Source organism: Haliotis rubra, unplaced genomic scaffold, assembly GCF_003918875.1.
Source record: "Haliotis rubra isolate DU_JTF1 unplaced genomic scaffold, ASM391887v1 Scf116, whole genome shotgun sequence".
Classification (NCBI taxonomy): Eukaryota; Metazoa; Mollusca; class Gastropoda; order Lepetellida; family Haliotidae; genus Haliotis; species Haliotis rubra.
Window position 1 is genome coordinate 1,726,347 of NW_025765070.1, and position 7,643 is coordinate 1,733,989.

Genomic DNA, 7,643 nt, shown 5'->3' on the forward strand with positions numbered 1-7,643 from the left:
TGTCAACCAATGCTATTGTTGATAAAGCCGACCGTGCAGTATTAACTGCAGAATAGCTTAGCCCATCAAATGGTGGTGAAATGGGACTAGTATCCTTTGCATGGCAAAATAACAACCACTTGCGGAAATATGTCCCTTATTGTCTGTGGGTTGAATTGCACCATGATTGCAGAATAATGTTTACAACTGGTTCCTGTATTCTTTGACCCTGTAGACCTTCCCTGATAGCCTGAATGCTGCAAGTTTCAGCTTTCCTTGGAGTAGACGTTGCCTGTCGGGTGAGTTTGCTAATCTTAGAAGGTATTTTTGACTTTGGCAGCATGCTTGGACAGTCTGGTGCTATCATCAACACTTCTGCCTCTTCCTGTTGTATTTTCTGCAGAACCCGTCGATAACACTGAAAGGGCAGAAAATATATTTGTAAGATTTCAGAGCAAGGAAAATGCATCCGCAGCTTCGGGTCTGGGACAATTGCCACCCGGACAATTACCACCCAGACAATCGCCACTGGACAATTGCCACCTAGGACAATTACCACCCAGGACAATTGCCCCTGGGTCGGGACACCATGATACATAACGGTGAAGTTGTTTGTTAACCTAGATGCAAATAAGTCTCTTGTTGGCTTCCCAAACACGCAGCATAGTTTATCAAGGACTACATTGTCTAGCTGCCATTCTATGTCATCATTCACATTTCTAGATAACCAGTCTGCCTCTGTGTTGTCTGCCCTAGGTAAGTGAGCTGCTGATAACCAAATCTTCCAGTCCTTGCACCAGTAATGTCATTGCTATTAGATTTAATATTTAATACCTCCCATATTAATGTAAGATACTGCTGTAGTGTTGTCAATTAAAAGTTTTATATGCACATTCTGGTGTCATCAACACAGATTGCAAAGTTATAAAAGCAGCGCAGGATAGGTACATCCGGGTACTTCATCTGCGGTATTGAACACTCCGCAACTGCAACTACAAGTGCAGTGCCCAGTTTGAGGAGATTGTCTGCGCCAAAAATTCGTAATCGTTTATGAGAATGTGGACTGCGAGCCAGAAGACCCTATTTTGGCCCTGTACTGCGACGACTACATTGACGTCAATGGGTCCAGTGGTGCAATAACGCTTGATTCTGGAATCTACAAAAATGGCGACGTGTATGGTTCAGTGACGAATCACGTTACGGCTGCAATGCAGTGACAGAAGAGTACGTGTCTATCGACATCGAAATGAACGTTTTGCCCAGAATCGTGTCGCCCAGGTTCACCGTCGTGGGAGTGTCATGATGTGCAAAGCCATATCCTACCCGCAGAAATCTACCTTTGTGCGCTTTGAGGCCTATTTAACTGCTTTTCGGTACCATATATTCAGGAGATTCACATGGTTCCAATCATTGACCCCCAGAGGGAGTTTTTATAATGCAAGGTGAGGTGAGGTGAAATTGGGTTTTACGTCGTGCTTGAGAATATTTCGCTCATATGACGACGTGCATGCGTATGTGCGGCTGCTTGTACTAGCCCAGACTTAAGCTGGTTTTATAGTGCAAGCCCACTGAGATACCATGCCGCAGTGAAGCATGAATACCCCACCCAGACACATTATACTGACTCCGAGCCAACCAGTCCTTGTTGTACTCATTAATGCCGAGCGCCAGGCAGGGACCAACAAGTACCATATTTTAACGTCTTTTGGTATGACGCGGTCGGGGATCGAACCCGCGACCTTCCGCTCTCCGGGCGGACGCTCTAACCACTACACCACGGAGGCGGTTATAATGCAAGGCTTAACACAGCACATGCCACTATTCAGTATCTTCAGAATTACACCATTACAGTGCTTCCATGGCCTTCCAAATTACCCGACCTCAACCCCATCGAGCCTTTGTGGAATGACTTCTGCCAATGCGTACGTGAACGTCAACCAGCGCCCCAGACGTTAGATCAACTTGCAAGAGGAGTGAGTGAGTTTAGTTTTACGCCACACTCAGCAATATTCCAGCTATATGGCGGCGGTCTGTAAATAATCGAGTCTGGACCACTTGCAAGAGGAGTCCATTCCAAGACGATGAAGAGCAGTTTTGGGGGCTCATGGATATTAACAGATATTGAAGACAACGCCCAACTGGAAACAGAGCCCTTCACTTATTGAACTTTTTATGAGTTATATACGTGTTATAGACATTTAATCTTTTATGCTCAGGCTGCAACTTGTGTATTGAAAATACACCTGTTCGTTTCTGGGTTTTTTAGAAGAGTATATGTTCATTGTACAGTCGGAACCTTTTTTTTTCTTATATCTTTGAAAAAGATTTTGCCACTGTTATTGTATGCCTTTTATTCTTGTTGACATGAGAGTTCATTAAAGTCTCTTTTACATTCTCTTAAACGCCATTTTATGAAATGCTATTAAAATAGTAGGGGATGTTCACAAAGATAGTGCCAGAATTATTGATCCAATATGTATTGAATGGAATAACCAGCCAGATGACTACTAGTATATAGATTGACCATAGGACTTGGGATGACCAAAGCGTTGTTCTGGCCATCACGTTATTTACCAAAGAAAAGACAAACAAACAAGCATCCCCTACTTTTTTTAACCAAGGTCTTTTACTTTGGTTTCACGGACGCCCAATGTTGCACGTGCAGCGTCAACGAGTACGTGCCTGATTTCATTGCAAGTCGATTTCCGCTCGTCTGGTCGGTGTGACCTGTCCGTGCTTCATGCACAGTCGTTGCGTGTCAGTTCAGCTGCTCAACATGTAAGGCATGTGATGATGAGGAGGGGACACCTTATTATGAACGGTCCCTAAATTACAAAGGAATCAATCCGATTATCAGGACTGTAGTGTTAGCGGGATTTGTGTTTTTGCATGGTTGGACTTCAAATGGATCACGTCAAAGAGGTATAACAACGCTAAATATAGAGGTGAGTGGACAATTAACGTCTAAGTGACCATTTGAGTTGTCAGTTATATTAAAATCAGAAAAGAGCAGAATACATATTTTCGAAATAATAACGTACTCGATAACACTCTGATCTTACACTCCGCACATTTATCATTTCCTGGCCAAACAGGTACATGTATACATTTGTACAGATTTCAGGGAGTTTAATGCTAAAGTGCCTCATTCAGCCTTAACACTGATTCCATGTTATCATACTCATTGTGAGCACTGTCCGTGTTTTCATTTAATTTGCTTGGAAGTTTACCTCTGTCTTTTCTTAGGCATTTTGTGGACAGAGTGTGATACGTGATACATGTATTTAGAATATCAGATAATTTGTGAGCATGACTTTGGTTGTATTTGAACTAATACATGAATATATAATGTCATTTAGAAAGTGGTGTGATGTGTCACATATGTTATACTAGTATTTGAGATCACGCTTCATCAGTAAACTGTAGATTCTAGTACTTTGGGGGGATTCGAAACAATGCTCAGTCAGGCCACGGATCCCGTATTTATCTTACCACCATGGACCGCCTCCGTGGTGTAGTGGTTAGAGCGTCCGCCCGGAGAGCGGAAGGTCGCGGGTTCGATCCCCGACCGCGTCATACCATAAGACGTTAAAATATGGTACTTGTTGGTCCCTGCCTGGCGTTCGGCATTAATGGGTACAACAAGGACTGGTCGGCTCGGAGTCAGTATAATGTGTCTGGGTGGGGTATTCATGCTTCACTGCGGCATGGTATCTCAGTGGGCTAGCACTATAAACCAGCATAAGTCTGGGCTAGTACAAGCAGCCGCACATACACATACACACGCATGCACGTCGTCATATGAGCGAAATATTCTCAAGCACGACGTTAAACCAAATTTCACCTCATCTCTTACCACCATGTTAATTGTACGCATCTTTGTAGCAGTATTCCACGCCTACCGGCTCGTGTAACACTGCTACAAAGATGCGTACATCAGACCGTATTACCCTCGAGAGAAGCATACAACGTATAGTACTTCTAAACAGCAACAGCTGAATCTACAGACTCGTGAAGGTCCGGGTTAGAATTGGCCTTCAGCAACCCATGCTTGTCGTAAGAGGCCACTAACGGGATCGGGTAGTCAGGCTCGCTGACTTGGTTGACACAAGTTATTGTATCCCAATTGCGTAGATTGATGCTCATGGTGTTGATCATTGGATTGTCTGGTCCAGACTCGATTATTTACAGACAGCCGCCATATATCTAGCTGGAATAGTGCTGAGTGTGGTGTTAAACAACAAACCAACGAAACCAACTCCCCATGTGGTTTAACGTTGCCCAAATCCTGTATTATATTATCTCTAGAATCTGTGCTTTACTTAGAAAGTGTAATCCCAAATATAACATACGTTACATTTGACCACCTTCTAAAATGGCATTGTGTATTTCATAGCTTTCGGCCGTGGGAGCCGTGCCATTTAACACTTATCAAAGGGGTACACAAAAACGAAGTCTAGACTACCAGTTGTCCGACTTCCATTTTTTGTGGAAGCCGCGGTGGCTGAGCGGTCTAGGCGTCTGATTTTGTGTGCTGGCGATTAGGTGGCTGACTCTGAGGGTGTGGGTTCGAATCCCGGATGGGACTCAACCCCAAAAGTACTAGAATCTGTACTTAACTAGAAAGTGCAATCCCAAATATAACATATGTTACATTTGACCACTTTCTAAAATGGCATTGTGTATTATATAGTGGCTTCTGGAGCAGCTGCTAAGCTACTAAGGAGCCTAGTAAATAGATGAAAATGGGTTAAATTTAAGATTAAATGTTAAAAAGTAGGGCTGGCGAAGCAGGGCACGCTGTATATGTTTTGGTTGTAAAACGTGCGGCGAGTGGCATTGACATCGTGAGTTAGTCTGGATAATTGAGTTTATACTGTAATGTGTGGCTGGATATAGATGTTTTAGTCCGAGAACATATCCGCCCACAGAATTTGAATCCCGATCCGAAATGTAACATGAGTGAAGTTTGTAAAATGATTGTGGTGGTAACTTATGTGTAGACTAACGCTTTGTCTATGAATATATATAAAACTTTGATCGACACAATAAATTCAATTTAAATGGCAAAGTCATAGAAAGATGGGAGATTCAGAACCTGGGAAATTCTAGTTTTTCTTCATTAAGGAATTTAGTAATGCAGGAAGCGCTAGGCGGAAGGGTTTGGGTTTGGGGCTTGACAGTCTAATTTATGTGGTGTTTGGTGTTGTTTATTTGGATGAGCCTAGGTGGGTTCGTGTGGTAAGGGGCTTTAGTGGGGTTTATTCTGAATTTAAAGATCACATATACTCTATGGGGGTATAAATACATAAATCACAAAATGGCATCGTTATAAATGAAACCCCGTCATTAAAACTACTCATTTCGAGCTTTAATTAACTTAAATCGACCTTTTTGACAACAGTGCACAATTCTCACCCGCGAACGAAATTTCAACCAATCAGAAGGGCGCGTCTCCGTGACGTAATGTGAGGAATAGATATGAGGGTCGATGTAGAATTCATGTACATTTCAGGGGGTAAATTGTCTTGCTTACAGGTTTGAATAAAACTGAAATCGTGATAATTGTTGTGAAAAAGGAAAGCCATATGTTCTCACAATCATCACGGTTACGATTAATTTCTTCAACCTAAACAGTGCGACATTAGGAAGGGTGAATTCCCATCCGATGCCGTTATTTGAAAAAATCCCCGGTATTTCTTGTCTGATAGTAATATAGTATCAAAGCAGTGTGGGCTTTTTTCAGGTTTTCTAATGCCTGGATGGTATTATGACTGATCCAAATTCATTTCTAGTCTATTAACCCCATGATATTAAAAATTGACATTTGATTTATTTGAATCCGTAAACTAAACAACCCCACTTTGCCAATGCTAGAAGAATCTGAAAATTTTATTTAGGTAAATAGGTACATACAGTTTTAGCACACAGCAAATTCTTTATGCATTTCTTATGCAACAATGAAGTTCTGTTCGTGTTCTCAAAGTAGTCTGGGACCATAAGTTTTCACATGCAATCAAAATTGCATGCAATACAGCAATTAATACTCCGGTGTCCTCCCATTCTTCAGACAGCCATCCTTCAGACTACTGACTTGAGGGATTAATTACACCTCACCCCACAGCAATAATGGAACAGCTTAATTAGCCTACTCACTGCTCAGGAGAGTAAAGAGATTTTTAAACGGAGATTCAACCTTTTATTCCGTACTGAATAGGCCACAGGCCTATAGTACATAAAACATACCTGCATTCATATTCGCCCGAGTAGTAACTTTTACATATTTTTCAAATATTATTATTAGGTCTCCTTGCTGCAAAGCAGGATACCTATTGTAATCGTGAATGGTTTTACTATTTATTATTCCGCCGTATTTTGTACCACTCGTACAAAAAGCACCCCTGTACAGAATCGCTTGAAAAAATCACCAAGGTGTCGACAGTGCTGAAGTTGTTTCTGCAAAAATCTCAAGGCTCTAGGCCCAATAGAAAAGGGGAGATAATTCAAAATTAATTCAAAAATTTCAATTTCCAAAGCAATAATCTCCGAAACTACAAGTCCAATGATTATCAAATTTCTGGAGCAGCTCTGGAATCCGATTACCTTCAATTTGAACTGCAGGACCCATGAGGCTAAGAGGCGCCGTTTGGCCGGCATATTGGATTGAAGGAAATTTCTCGTTTTTGATGGGTAGGCATTTCCGTTGGTCCGTATGTCGTGTGTGTGGGCATCTGATAACTGAGATCATGGCGGTTCCAGAACAGTAAGCGTTTTGACTGTAGACCAAAGGACAACCTAGCTACAGTCTGTTAAAGAGGGAACTATTTCTTCTCCGGAACTTCTTAGAAGGTACATGACCCCACGACCCCGGCTGTATTTGGAAGATCTGCATCTCGTGTCAAAAACGTGTTCTGGCTCCGTTTTCAACGGTTTCTAGCCTGTATATACACTTCAATCACCCGTAACTATGAGACCAACCGTCCGATTTCGACAAAAAATTACCCGTGCATGTTGGCTGTTAATGATGATTGTGTCTACCCTTTACAGTAATGTATCTCCAAAGAGAACAGAGGGACAAGTGAAATTCTATTTTTCTCACTGTAGCTGCTATCGTCATTGGTCCTCTAGAAAGCACAATGAAAATTTGCAGTATGTACCTCAAAGGTTGCTGATCCTTTTCTGTTCTATTGCATGTTGAAAGTATTACCGTTTGTGGGTTACAATTATATATGTATTTGTGAGTGTTAACGGTAGTTGCGCTGAAGGAAGCGCCAGTAAAACCTTTCAACACCCCCCACTCGCCGGTTTTGCAATGCCAAAAGAGTAATACTTTCGGTAACATTTGGGTTTTCTGCAGTTTGCATGGATTTTAAAACTTCATAGATGACCTGTATCGAGATGTTACGGGTATTTCCAGTATATATACCTGCTCTCGATTCACAATTCATTTGCAACAGCCCGAGGGTAACAGTGTAATGGATACTAATACAAACTACTGAAGTACCTTAATTGCTTTGAAATCACAAGTTCACTTGCATCAGCGTGAGAATGAGTGAGTGAGTGAGTTTAGTTTTACGCCGAACTCAGCAATATTCCAGCTATATGGCGGCGGTCTGTAATAATCGAGCCTGGACCAGACAATCCAGTGATCAACAGCATGAACA